Below are 24236 nucleotides of genomic sequence, written 5' to 3'. Positions count from 1 at the left end.
ATATACTAGAATTTGGGTGTATTTCTCTGGAAATAAAAGCCCCAACATTGCTTTATGTAGATACCCATTTCAGGAAAGGTGCAACCTCAATCTGTTCATCTGAAACTAAAGTAAGAAAAAAACTGCTTTCTCAAAGTTATTTGAAATGTAAGGGAAACAAGCCAGAAATTCAGATGCAATCTTTAAAAATAATTAGTAGTCTTTGTTGTTATTATTATTATTTTTAGGGGGGGGATGTACCGGGGATCAAACTAACACCTCGTGCTTGCCAGGCAGGTGCATATGCTGCTGAACTAAATCCCCAATACTTTATTATTTTAATATATATTATTTTAGAGAAATAAATTGCCTTGTCTCCTAAAAATTGTAACATATATCTACTTATAATGAGATTTGAAACATGAGTCTCCTCCCTATCTAGAGTACTATGTAAAAAGGCAAAATATAAAAATAGAAAAGGAAATTACCATCTCAGTGTATTATTTAGAACCCTTTCTTTCTACCGTTTTAAACTCCCTACATTCCTGTCAACCTACCTTACCTTTCTTCTTTTCATTTTTTTATTCTTCCATATGCCAGGTATCATCCCCTATTGCGAGAATACAATCCAGTGGGAGAGACCACTTTAACAAATTTATTTCTTTCACTTTCCTGAATTGTTAAAAGCATCTCATAAAAAAAAAATACTACAAAAAAATTAACTTCCTCCCACAACTCCCATGAAAATTTATCTTTCTATAACTTTTCTGCTTCTATATTCTTAAATAAGTTAATGATTTGCTGTACATCAAGATACCCTGAAAGAATAAACAGCAAACATGAAGAATCCATGAGTTCTTCTCAGAGAAAGAATGAATGTTACCTAATTATAAAATCCACACAGGCAAAAGATCAATGGAGAAGCTTTAATAAAAGGATTAGGGTAAGGCAGAAGATAAGACTATCTACTTGTAGCATCAAAACTCTTAATGTTTCTCAATGGACAGTATGATGTTATTTTATTAGTCATGACCTATATTCCCTTGATCTACACTGATGCTAAGTATCTCTGCACATTTTCATTAGACATACACGTTTCCTCTTCTGCTATCTCTCCAAGTATTATATATCTTTTGCTTATATAATTTGTAACATGTAGAAATTGTATCTTATTCCAGTTGCCTTTTCTATTTTTTAAAAAAACTTTAGATAAAGCAATGTTCTGAATTTTTTTCTTTTTGTTGCTGAAGTCATAAAATATAAAATATCCTACAAAGAATTCTTAAGTATTTAAAAATATTTTTTTACTCTTCTGAAAATCTCTAGAACATCTTCATCTTCTGTGACTTAAAATTTTACATCCATTAAAAAATAACTTCTCATTTTCTTTTCCATCCAAGCCCTGGCAATCACTGTATAGGTTCTGCTTTTATGAGTTTAATTACATTAATTATGTCATAATTAGAATCATGCAGATTAGTACTTTTGGAACTGGCTTATTTCATTTAACAATGCACTCAAAATTTTTCAATGAGGTAGCAGATGAACAGTGTTTCCTACTTTTTAAAGCCTGAAAAACATTCTCTCTCTCTCTCTCTCTCTCTCTCTCTCTCTCTCTCTCTCTCTCTCTCACACACACACACACACACACACACACACACACACACACTTAGCTATCATTTAAGATGTCTCTATCTTTTGGCTATTAGAAATAATGCAATGCATGTGGAAGTATCAATATCTGATTCTGATTTCAGTTTTTTAAATATATGCTTACAAGTAGGATTCTGGCTTATACAGTACAATTTTTAATTTCTGGAGGTACCTTTGTACTGTTTTCCACAGCAGCTACACCATTTTATATTCCCACAATAAGGTCACAAATGTTCCAATTTTTCCACATCAGTCTTAGTCATTGTTATCCCTACAACAAAATATTTGTAACTTATGAAGAGAACATTTATTTTGGTTCACAGTTTCAGAAGCTTCAGACCATGATCAGTTCAGATTCAATGCTTTGTGCTTGTAGCAGCATCGTGGTGGGAGTACAAGACAAGGAAATCTGTGCACAGGACAGCCATTATGTAAAACAGAAAGAGGAAGAGGCAAGAATTTCAATGTTCCCTTCAAGGGCATATCCCTGAGTCCTAAATACCTTGCACTAGGTAAAGCCTTCACAGTCTCCTAACAGTACCAAAGGCTGGTAACCAAGACTTTAACATAGATCTTTGGAGAACACTCAAGATCCAAACTATAATAACTTCCTTATCAGCAAATTTTTTTTTTCTAAACCAATGCTTTTAAGTGGGAAGGGAACAAAGGAGAGGACAGGGGGAAGGAAAGAATGGTAGGAAAGTGGGGAAAACCCCAGGTAATATCACATACAGGTACAAATTCTCTGTGATGTCATCATTATGTATATCTAAAATGTATCAATAAAATCTGACTGAAAAAAGAAAAAAAGAGAAATCTCCCAGGACATCATGTTCCAGAATGGCAGCAGCAGAGACCATTTGTTCCTCAGAATTGGATTCAGATCCAGGAGGAGGCACTAATCCAACCCCTTACAGGCAAAGGACCTGTTCTGTATTCATGCCCACTTGCTACATGACTCGTTTCCCCAGGGACCTCATTTAATCAGTTTTACTGAGCAATTATACTTGTAATCTTACTATCTACAACAGTTCTGTCCCACTTGATGCCTACTCTGTGATTTCCTATCCCTTCCCCTTACACCTATCTCATCTTGTGGTTTTGTTCTACAAAACTCTTAGAAAAGGTGGGGTCTTTGGCAACACACTCAGGACCCCTTCACTCTCTCAGACAGAAGTTTTCTTTCTCTCAATAAATATATTGTGTTTATAAATAAATCAATGCAACTTGAGACCATACTCATAAGCGAAATAAATCAAACTCACATGTATAAATACCATAGTCTCCCTGGTGTAAGAAATGGTAAGAGTACATGAGAGTTTATAGTTATCATGATTCCCCATTACATTGCCTTGAAGCCTTATAATGTCTGCATTCATTAGACAAAATCATTCATTGGAATGGTTTTATCCTAGTTTGTTTGATTTTATTATCTGTGATAGTATAAACAGCTATTTTAAAGAAAACAAGACATTAGACTAGACAGTGCTGATCTTACTCTGTATCATCTTACTCTGAAGTCCTACTATGTTTTTGTTTTTCTGTTTCCTTTGGTTCGTTCTATCCTGTTATATCTTACTGAATATTATTATGTGTGATAGTATAAACAAACTTTCTATGGAAAATGAGATAATATAGTAGCCATTGTTCGTTCTCTGCTATTTGGTTCTGAAAGCCCTGTAATGCTTTCATTCTCTTGAATGGTTTTACACTGTTTTGTTATGTTTGATACTATTGTATATGAAGCTATGCTCAACTATTTCAAAGAAAGAGACATTATGGTAGTTACTGTTAATTTCGGGTTGTCTTGTGGTAAAATGCTGTTACTTGCATTGTTCTGATCTGATCTGCTTTGTTATGTCCTCTTTTGTCTTAATCTCTTTAAAATAAATTTATAAAAAATTTAAAAAATAAATATATTGTGATTAAAAAAAGAATTGGATTCAGAGCGCTCATCAATCCAGGTACTCAATCCCTACAGCCAAGAGAGAATGAAGCCTTGCTACTGCTCCAACTGGCAGCAGACCTTGGCATTATCCATGTGGTGCTGGCTTCAAGTGCACACAAAATGCAGGAGCTGTGGGGACAAGAAAGTTTCCACCTAGATTTCAGAAGGTCTGGGAGGCCAGGCAGTTGTACCCCTGAGAGAGTAGTGTATGAAACCGTAAGTATGAAACCAAAGGTACAGTGGAGACCCTAGAAGTTTGGAGAAGCCCAGAAACATGGATCATCTGAGGAAAACTACAAAGAGGGAGCAAAATGGTCTGAGAGAAAAGCCATGGGAGCTACAACCACCAACAGTGCCATGAGGTGATGCCATCTAAGCCCTGTGGAGTTCACATCTTGCCAAGGATTGCCTCGGATGCTTCACATGGAACTTAAATGCTTCACAAGACTTAAATGTTTGCCCTGCTGGATTTTGGACTTGTTGTGGTCCCATTCCTTTGTATCCTTGTTTGTAACTTTTGGAATGGAGATGTCTACCTTGTGCCATTAAATGTTGGAAGTGTTTAAATTTCTTTTTATTTGTACAGGGGTTCAGAGCTAAAAGTTTGCCTTAAATCTCAAAGGAGGTCTGGCATATAACTTTTCAGCAATTATGAAACTGTTAGGACTTTGAGAACTATCAGAGATGTACTAAATGCCTTTTGCAAAAAGGCATGTACGTAAGTCTTTGGGGAGCCAGGGACAGATGTCTCTAGATGTCCTCCCAAAGCCTCATGCAGGCATGGAGAAGAAGGGTTCTGAAAGTGGCTGAATCTGCAGTTCATGACTGATCTGTGGTCCAATGCTGGGATTAAACATGTGAGTGCTATATCCACCATAAGGAGGGCATATAATATCAGGGACATAAAGCAACCTCCTCCCCCAACCCACTGCTTTTGCAGCTTTCTGCTGCCATGAATGGTTGCCCTTCTGCTGTGTACCTCCCTGTCTTGGAGCCAGCTAATTATGGACTGAAACCTCTAAAAACTATGAGCTAAATAAACCTTTCCTCCCTCTAAAATACATACATACATACATACACATAAGCATTGAAATTAAAAAATGGTTTTGATAGATGTGAGATGATCTCATTAAAGTTTGACTTATACATGATGATTAGTAATCTTTTTATTTATTTTAAAGGGCATAAAACAAAACAATAAAACAAAACCAAACGGGACATACTGGATCTCAAAAACAAGACAAAAGGAAATCCTTCACCGTTGCTATATTGCATATTATTATCCTCCAAATAGATACTCAGACTACAGGCTTTAGGCCTACAGAGTCAATCAAACAATACAAGCTTTAAGTTCTTTTTTTCATTTAGTGGTATCATCTCAGCCTATGTTCCTCCAAAACCTGGTTGCTTACAAGTTGGGAAGCCTCTTCTTGCCAGCTGGCTCACAGGAAGGCAAGTTGGCTTCTGATTCCTAATACTGAACATCTTTTCATATACCTGTTGGTCATCTGTATACTTTCTTCTACCAAATGTCTGTTTAAGCCTTTGCCACTCCTTAGTTAAGAATTTATTTGCAATTGAGCTGAGTTCCATATAAATTTTGAATACTAACCCTTTCAATACATAGTTTTCAAAGATTTTCTCCTGTTCTCTAAGTTGCATTTTCACTTCTTTCCTTTGCTTTAAATACCATTTTACCTTGATGGACACCTATTTATTTTTGCTCATTTTCTGTGCTTTCTGATGTCATATTTGAAAAGCACTGTGAAGACCATTTTTGACTTTCTTCTATATTTTCTTCTAGTAGTCCTATAATTTCAGGTATAAAGTATAAGTCATTAACCCTTAAGAACTTGATTTTGCGTATAGTATAAGGGTTAAAATTCTTTAATGGTAATGTAGCCTAATTTATCATTTTTTCCACTGTATACAATTCCCTGAGTTTTAAGCAATCTTTCCCTACTCAAAGATTTGAGATATTTATTTATATTTCTTCACTAAAATTTTAAAGTTCTGACAAACATTAGCAAATTTAATCTATGCAGAATCATTTCCTTCTTTTTTATTGATACATATTTATGGAATACGTCCACACTTTGACATATTTATGTGCTATGTCCATAAAAATACACAATGGGTAATAATCAGATCAGAATAATTAAAATATCTACGGATTTTAACTATTTACTGTTTGTGTGCATGGTGGGAACATTCACAATTCTATCTACTAGCTATTTTGAAATATACAATTAATTAGAGAATCAAGATGGCAGAGTGGTGAGCAGTAGCAAAATTCACTCTCTTCAGGATCTGGAGTCCAAACATTGAAAAATAACAAACTGGGAAAGAAAAAAAGAGGTATCTTCAGGAATTTGGAAACAAGCTACGAGTTATATCTCACTGTTGTACTATTTCACATCTTCCTAAGAAATATTGATATTATGCATCTCTTCAATAAGAAGACAAATAGCTCAATTGTTAATGAGTAACAAATATGAATAGACACTTTATGAAAAGAATTATTCCAATGACAAGCATATGAACAGATGCTCAACACCACTGATCATGGAGATCAAATTAAATCATAATGAAATAATATAATAATATATAATAATAATATAACACATATATTAGAATGACTTAATACAAGTGTGGGCAACTCCAAGTACTGCCAAAAACCAAAAAACACAATTCTCACAAATTCCTAACAGGAATGTACAACAGCATGAACCCTTTGGAAAAGATTTTCTTCATTTCTTGCAGGTGTACAAGGTTGTTCAAGTAAGGAAGTATGTGATATATAAGAGCAGTCAAGTTTCTTGCTGTCATAGATACAAATAATGAAAAGAAGAAGGCCAGAATAAATCCTGCTCCACGGCCTTGAGTTTAAATAGAAGTATTGCTATGAACTCACAGTTTGCTTTTTGTGTGTGTCTGTGGTACTGGACAATTGAACCCCAGTCTTTCTTATCTTGAGATAGAGTCTTGCTAAACTGTACAAGCTAGCCCTGAATTTGGCAATTCTCCTACATCAGCCACATAAGGAACTAGGATTACAGATATGAGACAAAGGGCTCAAATGAACTCACAGCTTTCAAATAAATATGGGTAATTAGAAACAGATACAAGTATGAATGCATATAAATACATGAAATATACATATATGTATGTGTGCATATAACAGACATGCACAAGCATGCATATACACACATGCATCCTAAAGAAGCTGTCTGCTGAAAAGGCATAGAAGCAATATGCCCCAGCAGTAATATACATACATACTGCCTACTCTATAAAGAAAGGAACCACAGCTCCTTGGAGAAATGATTTATGCTGGCTACAAGAGTGAGGGAGGCCAGGTGCTGGTGGCAGGGCAGAGACCAAGCAGTGTGTCCTTGCTGTGACCCACTGTCCCCCACCCCAGCAAGAAGAGGTGCTAACTGGAGGCGGTATTAAGAGACTGAAAGAGCTTCAGTGAGACCCCACCATTATCTGCCAGGAATGGCAAGTTGCACCAGGGAGTTGGCTGAAAAGGATCAGAAACACAAGGCAGACTATCACTGCCTCCCACAACCTGTGCTCAGAGTCAGCTCACAGGTGGCTGTCCTCATCTTTCTGCTCTGGCTAGATGATGGAGGCTCAGCTCAGGCTTTGCCACTCAACCACCACCACATCCCCAGCAAGGCCTGATGATGCTATTATCAACAGGCTTCCTTCCTATCACTGAGCTAGCCTGGGGGAGGCAGCAACAGCTAGCGCCATCCTAATTATTGCGTGACTAACTTAACTTATGAGCCTGATGAATATGGCTGAGCTAAAACTCAAAGGCTTGACAGAATCAGCTCTGAACCTGGGGAGGACTCCGACTGTGTACCTCTATTACTGAATCCTTTCTAGTGACAGAACACTGAACATAGCTTGAAAGCCAAGAAAAATTTTCTAGGACAAAATAAATCCTTCTGGAACAGGTAGAAAGACTTGAATCAGAAGCTGCAGAGATAACAGCAAGTGTTAAAGATCTTTGAGAACAGATGACACCAGTAGGCATAGGAAGAGCAACTTCCTTTGGCATTAATGGAAAAGAAACCTTCAGAATACATAAAAGAGTTGATCAACAAAAACAAACTTCTTGATGAATTGTATGAACCAAGCCTACTGACAGGCCTGAATATCATTAATGCTAATTTCTGTATGAAAGAAGAGCTGGACTCTCAGGATGGAATTAGAGCCTTTTCCATGCATCTCAAGGATGAGAACATCAGTAACAACAGTTAAAGGGATGTTCAAATTATTGCAATTCTGGACAGAAGAACTATGTTTATCACCTCAATGGACACCTAAATTCTACAATAAATAACCTTCCGGCAAAACTAGGTGCATCAGAAAAATCCAACACTAAACCAACAAAGGAACTTGCACTTGCAAACTACAGGATTATTATCCTGCAAGAAGAAATGGAATTTAATTGAAAGGGTTCTAACCAAGACAGACTGAAAAAGGAGAAGCAGAAACTGAAGGAAAAAGGCATTTCAAGGAATAGACATGATTATAATGGATATGAAAAAAAGTATTGAAAATCCAGACTAGCATGAAGACAAAGAAGCAATTAGCTAAGATGTTGGAGAAAGAAGTCTTTGAGAAGCAAGAAGCTGAACTGAAAGATCTCAAAGCTCTCAAGTATGGACTTGTTTTTAAGCTGCAGAGTTCAGACCTAGGAACAAAACAGAAAAGTGAACTAACCACTCTGGGTTTTTTGTTCTGTCTTGTTTTGTTTTGAGGCAGGGTCTTGCTATGTAGTTAAATAAAATAATCAGCAGCATGCCAGAAAGGTTCCCTTAAACCAGAACCCAAGGTGAATGGCAAACACAAAGGCCCTGGAAAAAACCACATGTTGCAGTCTTACCCTAAGCATGAACAGGCCACAGAGGTGCAGTTGTGCCAGGAAGATGGCAGCCTCACAAAGAAATACAAGAACTACCAAGGAATTCTCTGTAATGCCTGTTCAACAACCTGATTTCCTTATCTCCTGGGCTAGAAGTTTGGTGTGTGACTGGCTGTTCAACTTGGTGTTTGTGGGGAATAAATGGGTACCTAGTCACTGTCTTTTTTTTTTTTTTTTTTCCTTTTGAGACAGGATCTCGCTATGCAATTCAGACTGGCCTTGAGCTCACTTTGTAGCCCAAGGCTGATCTCGAATTTGCAAGGATCTTCCTGCCTCAGCCTACCAAGTGCTAGGATTATAGGTGTGTGCCACCACACCTGGGTAGTTATCATCTTGTTCCACTTATTCTGGTTTCTTTTATTTGGCACAATTGATGTGTAGTTCGTTTCTATTGCTGCACATATTGATAAACACTCTCTTTTCATTACTGGGTAATTCATTTTGTACATAAACAAGTTTGTTACTCGTTTCTCAGTTGAAAGTCATTTGAATTGTTTACAGTTTGGATAATTATGAATAAAGAACCTGTAAGCATTTGTATATAGTTATCTATATGAATACAAATTTCTCATTTTACTCAGGTAAATAATACATAGAATGGATGCTGTTACATTATATGGAAGTTTTAAAAATATTTTTACATTGTGCATACTCTAGCATGTCAAAAGTAAGCAGTTAAGATTAGTACAAGACCTTTTTACTGCATTATCAATTTTATTCATATTTTTGAGTGTTTTCCACTAGTGTTTTTATATTCTAGGATCTAGAGTAGTATCCAGTTTATACTTAGTTATCCTGTCTCTTCAATCAGACTGGTTCCTCAGTCTTTCTTGCTGACTTTTTCAACCATAAAGAAATATTTTTACCTTTGTAATTAATATATTTTTGTAATTAATATGCAGGTAGAGATGCTTTGAGATATGCAAGTAGCTTCTTCATCACATTAATTTTAGAATCTAAGTAGATCTTATCCATTGCTAATTTCTAATTTAGTAATTACTAAAGAAGTAATTATTTCCTCACTCATTTAATAGAAATTCTTGTATAGGTAAGAACTGTCCATTTTTCCATGTAAATATTTATTTCTATCAATATCTACTCATAGTTAATTTCTGTCATGGGTTTAATCCCAAGCTATTACTTATTTTGTATTTTATTCTATCAGATTGTTGGCCACTGGCAACTCTCATTTTGGAATCTTTGCTCTTCAGCTTTTCTTACCACCATACTGTTATTACCACCATACTGTCACCATTTTAAAATCTTCTATTTTTTAGCAATAGGTGAAGTTCTAGATTCTTTGTTTTCTTTTTTAATTTTAGGCCAGCATTATAAATTTTGTTATCCCTTAATACTTTTAAACTTCAGCATCACCAAGTAACGGTCCAGACTTAATGGAATAACAAGGTGTTTGTCAGGCTTTAACCCATTTTAGGAGACAAATTATAGTAAATAACACGGTCCAGATACACATATCCCAGAATTCTAAGCTGGTTACAAAATTATGTCTTCTTAGGTATTAATCAGATGCAAACAATGTAGATACTTGTAATAAAATCAAAATAGCATATAGCAATTCTTTAGTTCCTTTGCTGAATATACTCTCATTTTCCTACAGAGTTTCCTATTTATAGATGTTTTGAATATTTGTCCTTTCTAAAAAACATTTTTACCATCTCTGATTCTTCGTTTAGAATAAGGAATTTCTTATTCGTATTTTTCATTGCAAGTTAATAACAAGCCAACTGTTAATATTTTAAAAATCACAGCTGAACAGAAAAACAAGAACTTCAGTAGGGAACAAAAAACAAATGCAACAAATAAATCAAACAAGAATTCTCCATGTCTTACAGTGGAGTAACAAAGTAGTTTCAAATATATGTTGTAATCTTGTCAGACTATCACTTTAAAATGTCAAAGACCCACACGTTAAACACTTGGTCCATTTGAGGTACGGTCAGGAGGGTGGAACCTTTAACAGTGGACAGGTTGTCCTGTCACTGGGGATTGCCTTTGATGGGAATATAATGGGTCTGTAATCCCTTCTTCCTCTGTTCATGGATCCTGGCAGTGAGGTGGTTTTGCCACATGCTCCTGCCATTAACGTGGTGCCTTGCCACAGGTCCAGAAGTAATGGGGTCTACAAACCATAGTCTGAAACTTCCAAAATTATGAGATAAAACAAACCTTTTAATCTTTATAAAGTTTATTTCTCAGAATTTGTCACAGGAACAAAGCTAACACAACTGGCACCAGGAAGTGTGGAGTACCACCGTTGCTATGACCACCTCATGATGTATTATGGTTGTGTCTAGGTGTCCCCCCCAAAACCACATACAGTCACAGAGTTTATTGGGAGGTGGATGAATCTAGTATACGACTGATTTACAGTGCAATACTGGGACTAAAGGTTCGAGGTAGCCTTAATGCTGGGTGACTGCTGATCAGTCCACTGATTGGATTGGCACCACCCTAATCCCAATGGACTGCCTACAACATAAGGGACAGAAACAGGCTTGTCTTGCTTCCTTTTTTCACTCATGCTATCTTCTAGCACCATGAACTGCTGCCCCTCTGCCATGTGCCACCCTGCTTTGGAACCAGTGGATTGTGGACTGAAACCTGTGCAAACTGTGTGCTAAACAAACCTTTTCTCCCTTAACTTGTGGGTGTCAGTATTTTGTCTCAGCAGTGAGAGAAAATTAACCTAGATGGTGTGAAAAAGTCTTTAGAACTTGTTTTCAGGAGGAACCTAGAAAGGTTTTGAGAAGCAGGCTAGAAAAAAATCCAGAAAAGGAGCACACACGAAGTTTTAGGCAAGAAGGGTGCACTAACAAGCCTAGTGCTTTAAACTGGGACAGAAACACGCCGAGGACATCCCAGGAGAAGTAGGCCAGAGAAAGAACAGAATGTTCTAAGTAGAGTGTACTGGTACAATTCTGGTGTGGAATCAGAAAGCTAAGTATGGTTTTGGATTGAAATGAGGATTCTATTGGAAACTGGACTAAAGGGCAAGACTAGTCTACTAGAACTAGACTACAGTCAAAATGGTACATATTGCAGAGTTAAAGGTATAAAATATAAATTTGCTTTGAAGGCTTTCTTTTGTTTGAGAAGAGAGTCCTGGAATCCTCTGTTCATCCAGTAACAAAAGCTGGAAAGGCACTAAGAGGCCACTATAGCCATGCTTCAAGCAAGCCCAAGAACAGCTTATACTGGTGGCAGGCTTTGGTATCATGAACACAATGCTAGTCTTGCAGGCATCCAGAATAGAGGAGTTATGGGGTTCATTCATGGAGGTTTTGAGGACTTCAAAAGCAAACCTGGGAAGACAGGGTATGCCAGGATGAGAGTCCCTGTGAACATCCTCTGACTGGTGATATATGAAGCTGGGAGAGTGAAGCGGAAGCAGCAATGGAGACCCCAGGAATATTAAGTACCTGCCAACAGACACTGCAGGCAACATGTACAGCTAGTCCAAGAGAGTGGCCATGAGGGCAGCAAACAGAAAATCCACAGAGAGTGAGGCTTTTCCACATTTCACTGCAGTGTGCACTGTATCCCACAAGATCCTTGAAAGCCCACATTATACCCATTTGTTCATGTAGTAGTTGAATTATCCTCTGAACCTTAGTCAAAATAGTCTCATTTGGGAGCCAGGAGTGGTGGTACATGCCTGTAATCCCAGCATTCAGCAGGCTGAGGCAGGAGGATCACCAAGAGTTCGAGGCCAGCCTCAGCTAGATAATGAGTTCAAGACCAGCCTAGACTATATAGCAAGACCCTGTCTCAAAAAGCCAAACAAAAAAACAGAAACAAGCGAACAAAATACTTCAAGAGGGTAGCAAAGCATTGTTCAGAAAGAAATGTATAAGTATAAAAGCCAACAAAAATAAGACAACTTGACCTTAAAACATCTGATAGGAGAGTATAACCAGAGGATGGTTTAATTGATAGTAATATAAAAAAAGAACAATACTAGATCTAAAAAGGGGCTCTAACCACTGTGTCAGTTATTGTAAGAGCTACTCTAAAAAAGAGAGAGAGAGAGACACAACAATGACCAGGGTCCCAGACAAATAAGCTGACATATTCCAACAATCTCTAGTCATATCTGTAGCATCTCAACCTATGAAGAAAAAGCAAACCCAAACCCCCCAAAGAGTATCTCAGGAACCAGTGGCTTGGACCTTCCTAGCCTTCTATGACCACAAAGCATTCTGGGTCTGACATGACAAAAGAGAAGAGAGAGGAAAGGAGGGAAGCTGGCAGCAAAGGGCAAGGAGAAGGAAACATTTCTTCTTTATGATTAAGGAGGAGAAAGTCTTCTCTGGGAAGAAAATGATACACCAAGAGACCACCACAGGGACAGATGACAAACTCCTAGCCCCTTAACTTGTTTCTCATTAAAAGTATGTTTTGAGCCAATCAGGAGCTTGAAAAGTTGTTTTTGCTAAAAACAAACAGACAAAACAATGAATCTTCACTTGGCCTTGGAGATACTCAATGGATGTGAGAACAGAACAAAGCTTGACCTTTTTGTTCTGTCTCCTTTATACCTCAGAACTTTGGGTCCAGACTTTGCTCTGCTCTGCACAAAGGCATGTTAATCACTCAGGGAATGACTGTCTAAAAACTCACAATACAAACTTTATTAACCCTAAAGTTATGTAAGCTATCCATTGCCTGTCAAGATTGAAGACACCAAGACAAAAGATTTCCAGAGACATTTAACTACCAAAGAGTACCCAAAAGTCTCCAGTTACTGACCTAAACCTAAGGTAACCTTGGATTCCATCAAAGCCTCCACAAAACTGAAACTGCCCCAAACAGAAACAATCATTTCATGGATAGGAAATTAAACATTGACTTTTGAAGCCGACTTGCAAAATCAGAACTGACACAGCAGAAAATGCCACCACCTCCCCAAATTCCACTCAGCCCCTGACAGTATACTTCAGTTTCTGTCAGTTGTCCAGGTAATCACCAGTTTACTTAAGTTCCTGTTACTTCTGTTTCCCAGAAACAGCTGGTCACTATGAGGCATGAGTGGTCACTACTGATGCACACTGCATGAACCAATCCCCAGCTGACAAGCCATTCTGCCTCTGTACTTCCCCTTTGCAACCCCATGAAAATCTTCCTCCCTGAGCCTTCAGGACCTGGTATTTTTTAGAGGTCAGTGCCCATTGACGCTAATAAATCTGCCTCCAAATCCTAGGTGACGTTTTGGTGCTTGTTTGCACTGCATCTGATGCGTTGGTTGGGAAGACTGATTGTGCTGACCTTTTTGGTCACCAGTCTTAGCTCTCGCAGACGGAGCAAGGACTTCTCCAGGTCCTGACAGGAAGGTACACCCTTCAAGGTTTCTTGAGTTCCCTCAGAGATCTGGAAGATTCCTGGCTACTTGTTCAAGAGACCCAAAAGGAAGAAGGATACAGCCTGCCTGCATTGCCTTTTTTTGTTAAGACCCCGGGATATCCAGTTTCAGTCTGTGCATGTTCAGTTCAAGCAGAAAGACAACTTGTTCCCTTCTCATTAGTTAGGCCTTCTGTAGTTTGGGGAGGGAATGTTTTAACCTCTGAGTGCCCACTAAATGATTGTGTGCTTGTAATGCACAGTGAAAGCAATAGACCATTTTGTCTGTGCTCCATGGTAAGGAGATGGGATTCCTCTCCAAACTAAAGAACTTCACTGGGCCCTAACCTGTGGTTCCATGGACACATCTCAAAAGAACAAAATAGAAAATCTACTACTCCTTCTCCTCAGTCCAGATAGTCCCAACTTTCCCAAGAGGCAAGCAGCCAGAGAGAAACCCACTTTCTGTCTGTTGCACCATCATTCAAGGGTACACCACACACACAGCAATGGGAACTAATCAGTCCAAACCCACAGTCCTCGCCTGCAGACCTAAGAATTTTCAAAAAGGCTTTTTGGGTGAATACAGAGTTAAAATGAAACCAAACTGCTGCTCCCTGAACCTGAACAAGACCAGTGAAATCCATCTTGGCAGAAGCCAGCTGCAGCTCTCACTGGGACAGCTTTCCAAACCAGCAAAAAGAAACAAAAAACCAGTTAAGCACTTCTCAAAGGCATCAAAGAAAAAACCATCAATATGTCAAAAATTACTACTATTACCCAGAAGTCTAATAAAGGCCCTTCAGACTTTATTGAGAAGCTCTATGAAGCCTGCAGAGTCTATACTCCTTTGATCCTAAGGTCCCTGAAAATCCAAAGATGAATAATGCAGCCTTCGTTGCACAAAAAACACCTGATAACCATAAGAAAATCCAGTCTGATGCCCTCTGGCCAAAGATCAATATGCAAATTATATAGGCTATGGACACTAGAAAAATAAAGCCCATTCAGACTAAAAGATAACAATGTTTTCTTTCATCAGTATGACAGACCCAGATTAGGCCAGACCAGGCTCCTGTCTTCAGCTGGGTTACCAGGAACCCACAGTCCATGCATGCCCATATTGGGGAACAACCCATGACTTTCCTGGCAGAGAGCCAGTCTAGTGCCCCTCTGTCAAAAAGTTACTATCACTGTGACTACTGGGACTCTTGCCTCTCACCTCTTCTGCCAAGCACAAACTTGCAGCCTGGAAGGATGCCAGAATGTCCCATACTGCTTCTGGGAAGACACCTCCTCTCCAAGTAAAGGCACCAAGCCAGTCAGTCTCCCTCTCATTTAACTTTATACTCTGAAAGTTGGTCCTAACTCTTAACTATTCCCCAAAAGAAAGAACAATGCTGCATCAGCCTGAGACAGATAATCACAATCCTGAAATTCTGAAAACTCTCTTCCAGAGGTATGAGCCAAAACTCACTTCCAGGCCTGGCAATCTACCATGCTCCCACAGTGATTGAACTCCACCTCACCGTAATCCCCACTCGTGTCAGACAAGATCCTAGTACAAACAAGCATTCAGCCACACCTCAGCTGCCTAAAGCAGTTCTGGATACTGATGAGACTGTTAAATCACTTTAGAACACTCTTGTCTTCCTGGTAAAAATGCTCACTGAGGATTACTGGCCAAGATCTTTGTCCTGTCAACAATGCGGTCATCACCTTTCACTCAGCAGTTCCCAACTCATACTCCATTCTTGGACTGCTACCTCCAGATGCCACTTGGTTTACATATCTAGATTTAAAAGATGCTTTCTTCTGCTGTGAGTTGTTCTCACTGCCTTCAATTAGAAAGATTCAGAGACAGGGCAAAATGGGCAAGCTCCTCTGTGAAACTCTGGGGCAGCTCCTACCTGCATTAAACAGTAACCTACACCACAAGAGGCTCAACCAGTAATGCAACTACATATCTAGAGGCTTCAGAACTGTGAAATATTCATACACTGTCAATCTGCTGAAACACATCCTTTGTGTTAAGGATGTGTGTTAAGAAACCCAATAGAGAATATAACTCAGTTCAGGATCTCGGAGCTATCAATCCCACTATAGCTGCCCTCCATCCTGCAGCCCCAAACCCATATATTTTGCCTCAGTCTTCTGTCACCTTATAGCTTGCTGGTAAACCTGCCTGACCATAAGGATGTCATCTTCTGCCCTCAGTTGGTTCTTGACAGACAGCCCCTCTTTGCCTTTAAAAAAAAAAAAAAAAAGACCCTAGTTCTGAACTCAAAAGTTAACTGAGCGGGACCCAACTTCCCAAAGGTTCAAAAAATTTGTTTACCCACTTGGAAGCATAAATACAATGATCAGCTAGAGCCTAGCCTAATGATGGTGAAACTTTGAGAGACCATGTGTCTGAACTGCAACCCAAAACCCACTTATATTCATTCCAAATGCCATTAAACTTAGTTTAGAAAAAAATTCATACATTAATCTTTGTTTCAAAAGAAAAATACAGTAACATGCATGCCATAAGTTTGCCACTGCAGGCTTAGCCCATCCCTACTTCTTTTTGTTGAGGGGCCAGTCAGGTCCCCTACAGAGCTCTGACCTCTTCAGCTCCTCTAAGTTGAGGTCCCTTCCTCATTTTCTCTTACTTTCTAACTCTACTAAATTATCCTACGCCTCAAAAAGGAGAGATATCTCATTTCATAAACTTATAAATTATCTCCCTATAGAACTACTAAATAAATCCAACATCAATTAAAACGAGGAAGAACAAAATAGCAAAGCCACCAAGAATTAATGAAACCAAAATCTGGTATTTAAAAAGACTCACAAAGTTGACAAACTTTTATTAACGAGATTACCAGGAAAAGAAAGAAAACTTAAATTACTACAGTCAGGTATGACAGTAGGAACATTATTACAGGTTTTACATAATTATTCTTATAGGAGAATATTATGGACAAGTACATGCCAATTAGCCTAAATGAAATAAACAAATTCCTAGAAACAAACTACTAAATCTGATTCTAGAAGAAACAGGAAATCCAAATAGGTTTAGAAGAAGTAAACAGATTTATGATTTAATCAAAATATGCCCTGAGTAAAGCCCAGGACACAGCTGAATTCTACTAATACCTTTTTAAAAATTTTAATACTAATCCTCCTAAAACTTGGAGAAAATACAAGAGCTTTCCAAGTGACAGCTTTTCAGGCAGAGAATACCTGTGAGTCTCTCTGCTTTTATTTCTCAAGGTTTATGTGGATCACTAAAATATAAATGAGGTTGCATTTCTTCGAAGGCAACCTCTTCTTTCCTTTCTGATGCAGCAAAAAGGCCTTTCGTAAGACAGTCCTGGATGTCTCCCTCTTTGCTGGCGGACTCTGGAATGAGTGTCATTACTACTAACTGCCTAAAGTAATCCAGGAAACTTCTCCCTGCTTTTTCTTAACTCAGCTTTTATAGGCACTCTTGTAATATGAAGGTCAAGGTCCCTGTTGGGTGCTTCATCCCTGGCTCCCATTCACCAAGCACCTTCCTATTCTCCGTTGTACCTATCATGGTTACGATGTGCTTTCACAAAACCAATTCTGCTTTTGACTGCATTTCTGTGGTGTTCTTGTCTCATTATTTTATTGTAGGCTTCTTTTAAAACACAGTAGAAATTTGATTGATTTTGAAATGCCACCTTTCCTTTTTTCTTGGTCTTTCTTTTTGTAGTTACTGGGAAACTGAACCCAGGTCTTTCACACAGAGATACAACTCCAGCCCTTTTTAGTTTGCGTTTTGAGACAGGCTAATGCTAAGTCACTAAGTCGCCCAGCCAGGGCTGGAACTTGCAATCCTCCTAGTTCAGTCTTCCAGCGTTCTGGAATTATAGGCATGTGCCACCATACTTGGTTTACCTTTTTGAAGATACTGCTGTGGATAAATGTTTGCTGAATGCCATCTTTCATTTGGCTGTTGTTTCTTTCAGCTACCAGGTCTAGTTTCTAACCTACTCTCTTCATGGCTCCTCAGGCTTGGAGCTTCTGCTGTATAATAAATTTTCATTAATCTTAAAAAATAATAAAAATAAAAATAAAGAAGAAAATACTTCCATATATATTTTGTGAAACCAGAATTATCCTGGTATCAAAGCCAGATGACATCACAAGAAAACTCTTATGAATAACTTTTATGAATACAGATACAAAATTTCTTTTTTTTTTTTTGTACTGGGGATCAAACTCATTACCTCGCACTCACTCAGCAGGTGCTTATGCCACTGAGCTAAATCCCTGGCAGCAGATAGAAAATTTCTAACAAAATACTAGCAAACTGTTAGGAGCCACTGAAATGGAATTTGAACACATGTGCAGGGCTGCTGCATGGCCAGGAAAAGATAAGGTCACAGCTGAGGACACCTGGCTCCAACTCCAAATAACTAAAGACTTTAGCTGAAAGCCAAACTCCTGTAGTGAATGCAACATAGAGATCTTCTCATAAGATAGTTCTCCTAAATTAGACATAATTTGTTACTCGGCAGAGTCCTTAAAACTTCTTCCAAGCCTGTTCAATTTCCTGCATTTTCCACCCTACCCATTTCCTTGAAAACTAAAATAAATACGGGCAGCCCAGAGTCATTCCTTGTCTTAGCCTTCAGAGTCTCTAACTCTGCAGAAGGATTTTGATCCTGCTGGGCCCCTAAAATCATACCACTTGTCTCATTTATTTAAAGGCTTAAGCCTTCACCGTACACTCATTTGGGAGACTGGGGATCTAGGCCAGGTCCCCAATAGTACACCAAATTGAGCTCTATGATTATATATTATGACCAAGTGAGTTCTGCCCCAGAAATGCAAGATTGGTTCAACATATGAAAATCAATCAATGGAAACATAATGTTAATTAAATGAATGGGAAAAATACATAAGCAGTTTAACTGGTGTAGGAGACACATTTAACAAACTCCAATACTTTTTCATTATACAGTCAACAGAGCAAGAAAAGGGAACTTCATCAACCTGACACAGGTTTTCTATGAAAAATCCATAAATATCATACTACTGGAAAAACACTTAAAGCTTTCCCCCCAGGATGAGAGAAGAAAAACACAATCCACTCTCACTTCATGGCTACATTATAGTACTCCACGCTCTACCTAAGGCAATCGAATAATAAAAAGTAACAAAAGGCATCCAGATTTGAAAGGAAGCCACCTATATTCATAGATGACATAATTTTATAATATCCTAAAGAACATGCACACACAGTTATTAAAGCAATAATATTAAAGCAATAAATGAATTTGGTGAAGTTGCAAAGATCCAACATAATCAGCTATATTTCTATATCTTTGTTGTAGCAATGAATGCACAAGTTTAAAAACAATTACATTTTCAAAAGCATCAAAAATAAAACATCTGAGACCAAAAATAAACTTAATCAAGGAGGTATGGAGCTAATAGTATGAAAATTTCAAAATAATGCTCCAATTAAAGACCTCAATAAATGGACATTCTGTGCTATAAATTAAAATGCATAATTTTAAGATGGAAATACCCTATGTATCTGCCACAACTGTTAAAATTTTTCAACTGCTTTTTTGCAAAAATGGATAAACTGATCCCAAAATTCATACAGAATTCCAAGAAACTGAATAGCAATACAGTTTTGAAAAAAACAAACCTGCAAGACTCAAGATTTCCCAATTTTAGTGGTAAAAAGCTATCCTAATTAAAACAATACATTATTGTCAACAAAGAGGGAATCAAAATAAAGAGTCTTTTGGATCTAAAGTTTTTTTGCTGAGTTAAAAATGTTCTGGTGTTAGATAATGGTGATGTTTGCACAATATCCTAGAATATCCTTAGAATAGAATATCCTTAGAATAGTGAATAGTACACTTCAAAACTGTTGAAGTGGTGAATTTCATAATTTTGAAAAAGTCTATCAGAAACACTAGTTTACATTCTACAGGTGACAAAGATGTGATTCTTATAGACTGCTGGAGAAGAGTTTAAAACTTCAGTAGCTTTTATATTGCCAAACATTGAGTTAACATTGATCCAGCAATTCCAAGAGAAATAATACATATTCAAAAAGACTTGCATATAAATGTTCACAGTAGCTTTATTCACAGTAGCCCTATGCTAGAAAAATCCAAATATGTATCAAAAGGCAAATGGATAAACACATATATGAATGCTACTAACCAAGAAAAAACATTATATGTAACGACTGAATCATAAAAATACACCATGCAACATAATTATAATCCACAGGTACAAAGTACATATGTGGTTTTTTACTTTTATTTATTTATTTATTTTGAGAAAGGGTCTTCTTTGTAAGACAGGCTCGCACTGAACTCACAGTGATCCTTCCCACCTCAGTTTCCTTATGCTGGAACTACAACAGTGCAATACCATGCCTCACTATGATTTTATTTACCTTAAAGTACAATACAGGCAACATTATTTTATAACAATAAAAATCTGAAGAGTGTTACTTCTGGTCAGAGAAGGGAGACTGAAAAGCAGAATGAAGTATCCTGAGATCACTACTGACAGACATGTTCTACATTTTGACTGGATTATGACACAGATGAAGTATGGTTGATAAGAGTATTGCATGTGGTTTAAGCATACCAGAAATTTTTAAAATTTACATGATGAGACTTCTGAGTCTTACAGTGAACCGGTCTCGCGGATGTAGTACACTGTAGGTGCTCAACACAGGAGAAAAGAAGGAAGTAGGGACAGATCATTTTATAGACATGGCTAAATACTATGAGTTTAGTACTATCTAAAGGAACTAATAGTTTATTTCAGGGTATAAACCAGCCTCTAAACCAGTTTCTTACCTGTAATACCATCTATAGATACCACAGCAGCCTCTGACTCATATTTTCTCAGACATCTATTCCCATTCTCCATCTCTGATAATTCACTTATGCTGCCTTCAAAGATTTGATAATGCTGTTATCCTAGCTTATACTCATTTGAGACAAGGACTTCAGTGCCACAGCCACTAACCAGTCCTATCCTTTCACATGCTAATTTTGTAAAACTAAGAACTTGAAGAATCTTAGGTCCTCCAGTTCATCAGGCTAGTGAGACTATAAATGTGAAAATTAAATAATAACAATAGCAACAGGACATACTTAATGGTGATGTTTGCACAATATCCTAGAATATCCTTAGAATAGAATATCCTTAGAATAGTGAATAGTACACTTCAAAACTGTTGAAGTGGTGAATTTCATGATTTTGAAAAAGTCTATCAGAAACACTAGTTTACATACTTAAGTAAATAAAATTGTCAATATTTAGCAAATGAATCAAGTAAGAATTATTAACATTGAAGTCCCCAAGCCGGATGTAGTGTTGCTCTCCTGTAATCCCAGCACTCAGGAGGCTGAGACAGGAGAAGCAAGTTCAAGACCAGTCTGGGCTACAAAGTGAGCCCAAGGCCAGCATGAACCACATAGTGAGCTCCTGTCTCAAAAAAAAAAAAGAAAGAAAGAAAGAAAAAAAAATTGAAGTCCCCAAAAGAACAGAAGATAAAAGTTGAATCTAAGCTAGTTTGCTATAGGTAAGAAAATCAATTGATAACCGGGAGGAAAGACTTAAGCAAAAACCGCAAAGAGAGAAGAGGTACACACTGCAGCAGAATTACTCTGTCTAAGTTCTACAATATAAAATCTATACTTGGGGGACGAGGGATATAGTTCAGCAGTGGAGTACCTCCCCAGCAAGCATGAGGCTCTGAGAAAAGAAAGGGAAAAAAAAAAAGAGACCAAACACTGTTTTTTTGTGCTTGGATATGTGTGACATAATCTGGGGAAAAAAAGCATATTTGGTCTCAACTGATAATCACAGAAAGTAGTGGAATAGACTGAGCAAATATTATCTTCATTCACAGATCAGAAAATTCTAAAATACATCCAAGGTCATAAAACTGCAGGGCCAGTACTGAATGAAATTTATTTCTCTTGATTCATGACCAAACGTTCATCTGATCAGAACCATGATCTGCTCAATGTTCTCCCATTCTACTTAACAGAACTCTTTAATCAAGTTTCTTACACAAATAATACTCTTCCCATTTGTTTCTTCCTGAACATAAACCCTGAATTGTAAGGATTCTTCTCAAGCACATTTTCATATTTACCAATGAAACACATCACTGCTACGACAAGTATGGTTTCTATCTTTACTGGTTATAGGTATATAATCAAGTGCTTCTTCTGTGGTTACTAAAAAAGTTGGATTCCAATAATATATTTTTTAAAAACTAACTTGATTGAGAATACAGATTTTCCTATATGCACAAAATCTCCCAAAGACTCAGTCTTCCTCTCCTCACTACATTTCACGTTTTGTAACAGTACACATAAGCTGTCTCAACCTCTCAGCCATTATTTTCATCTAGCACTAGCTTTCATCATCTACTCAAAATCTCATTAACTAAAATCAACACCTTCCACACCAAAATTAAGGCTTACTATTCAAGTCTTGGTCTTTTTGAACTGTCTCAGAGATGAGGTGTTTCATGGTTTGCTTCAGTGGTCCTCAAGCCTCATATAATCATGTGTTTGTGATTGGTTCATTGTCTAGTGCTTGGATTGGTGGTGTGAGTGCTACACCAGCCTAGGAGTGGAACCAGCATAGGATGTAAAGGTGGAAAGAAGGTGTGTGTGTGTGTGTCTCTCTCTTTCTTGCCAGTTTCCGCTTTGCTATTTGCAGCTGCCATGAATGGGTGCCCCGCCATGAAATACTGCCTTGGAGCCAACTGAGTATGGACCAAAATCTCCAATCTGTAAGAAATAAATCTTTTCTTCCTTCATTTTGGGTGTCAGGTATTTTGTCTCAGCAAGCAGTAAAAAGTAACTAAGACAAGGCGCTACCAAGGTTCACTAGAACAACTAAGGAGTTTTGTTACTCTATTCCAGGCAGTACACTAATTAAGATTCAAATGTTATATTTAAACTTTACAATAGTGCTAACTTTACAATAACTCTAAACCATTTTACACCTTTTCATAGATTAAAATTGAGACCCAAAATTAAAGCCATACAAATAAAATCTGAATGACAGGATTCTGTGACTTCTGACCAGAGTTCTGTTCACAGTTATCTTCTTACCTCTGTGGTCTTTTCTCCATCTTTCACTCTCATTTCATCATCTACTACTCATTACTTCTTTATTTCACATGCTATCTGGGGCAATTTCAGCTTTTTCCATTGCTTTACCTATATTCTACATTACTGACTCTCAATCTTTTAATAAACACAAAAATCTTTTGCTCGCTCTGTAGTTTTTATTTTGAAAATAAGTTTTTTCCCCCAAATTAAACTATAATATTGTACATGTGTGCAGTCTACCACCTAATACCTCCACGATTTGTTTACCTCTTTCGCATAATCCATGACTGAGATCAACCAGTATAAAGTTTAAGCGACTTTGCAAAAAAAATTTTGCCCTGTCTGTCTTCCAGACCAGTCTCCTAATTCACAAACATCTGCAACTGCCTAGTAAGAGTTTAATTAATAAACACAGTCCCATGACTGTTGCTCCAGTTTCTTCAGCCTGAGCCCGTGCAAAACAAAAATCCTCATTTCCCTTGTCGAACCTGATCATTTCTTGTTTCCCATTTTGTCTAAAGGTGCCACAATCCGCCCTCCTCTGTGCTGTAAGATACTGACTAGCAAAATGATTAATAAGGACCCTGCTGCCCCGGAACTGCAGTGCTCGGTCACAAATCGCCCAAGACACCACGCGGGCCCTCTATGGCCGGAGTACAGTCACGCGCCACACTATGCAAGTCCGCTCTCCTCCTCAGGTGGGCCACAAGCACAACACCCAAAACAAGTTTTGTGAGGCAATTTTCTATTCATAAAACAACATCGGAACATTTCACAATCCTGTCCATGCACTCCTTACCACAAACCCGCTGCCCTGTTTTGCCAGAGAAAATGGGCTTCTTTTGCACTCTTAAAGCTGACAGACACACACACTCTTACACATACCAAGGACCCGGCCGCGCCGCCCCGCGCCCCAAACTTCGTCGTACCTGGAGGGCGGCGGCGGAGGCACGAGCCGTGGACCCAGCCCACAAGGATGCCCCGGTGGCGTTGTAGCGGCCACCACCCTTGGCCTTGCCCGCGCCGCTCGGTCACCTCTATGCCGCGTAGATAGCGAGCAAGCGGCAGCCAAAGATGATCAGGTCGCTCAGCTCACGGCGCCGGAGAGGCGGAGCCGACCGGCCTAGGGGCGGTGCTGCGGTCCAGCGCAAAAGGCGGGGCACCTGGCGTAAGAAGCGACCTCGAGGGCCCGTGGCGAGCGACGCGAGGGCGGGGCTGGGAG

At 38.3% G+C, this 24236-nt stretch overlaps 1 protein-coding gene and 1 pseudogene across 4 annotated transcripts in view; one reads left to right on the top strand and one right to left on the bottom strand.

Annotated features, from left to right (window-relative positions):
* Window positions 1–24236, bottom strand: part of Slc25a40 (solute carrier family 25 member 40) — a 109249-nt gene that overhangs the window by 28898 nt on the left and 56115 nt on the right. Inside the window, exon 1 of one of the 4 annotated variants that reach the window (XM_063243351.1) lies at window positions 23944–24223. The exons of 1 other annotated variant lie outside the window; for it this stretch is intronic. The gene's annotated coding sequence lies outside the window, so the exon portion shown is untranslated. Of the gene's footprint in view, window positions 1–23943; window positions 24224–24236 lie in introns of those variants that run through there. 2 more of the 4 variants (XM_013158411.2, XM_063243340.1) reach the window with 2 other exon arrangements.
* Window positions 7082–24010, top strand: LOC100734926 (protein RUFY3-like; annotated as a pseudogene).

Source organism: Cavia porcellus, unplaced genomic scaffold (assembly GCF_034190915.1).
Source record: "Cavia porcellus strain 051 isolate PalLab524CR breed Dunkin Hartley unplaced genomic scaffold, mCavPor4.1 scaffold_2, whole genome shotgun sequence".
NCBI lineage: Eukaryota > Metazoa > Chordata > Mammalia > Rodentia > Caviidae > Cavia > Cavia porcellus.
The sequence above is the reverse complement of the archived record's forward strand: the minus strand, read 5'-3'. Positions and strand labels throughout refer to the sequence as shown.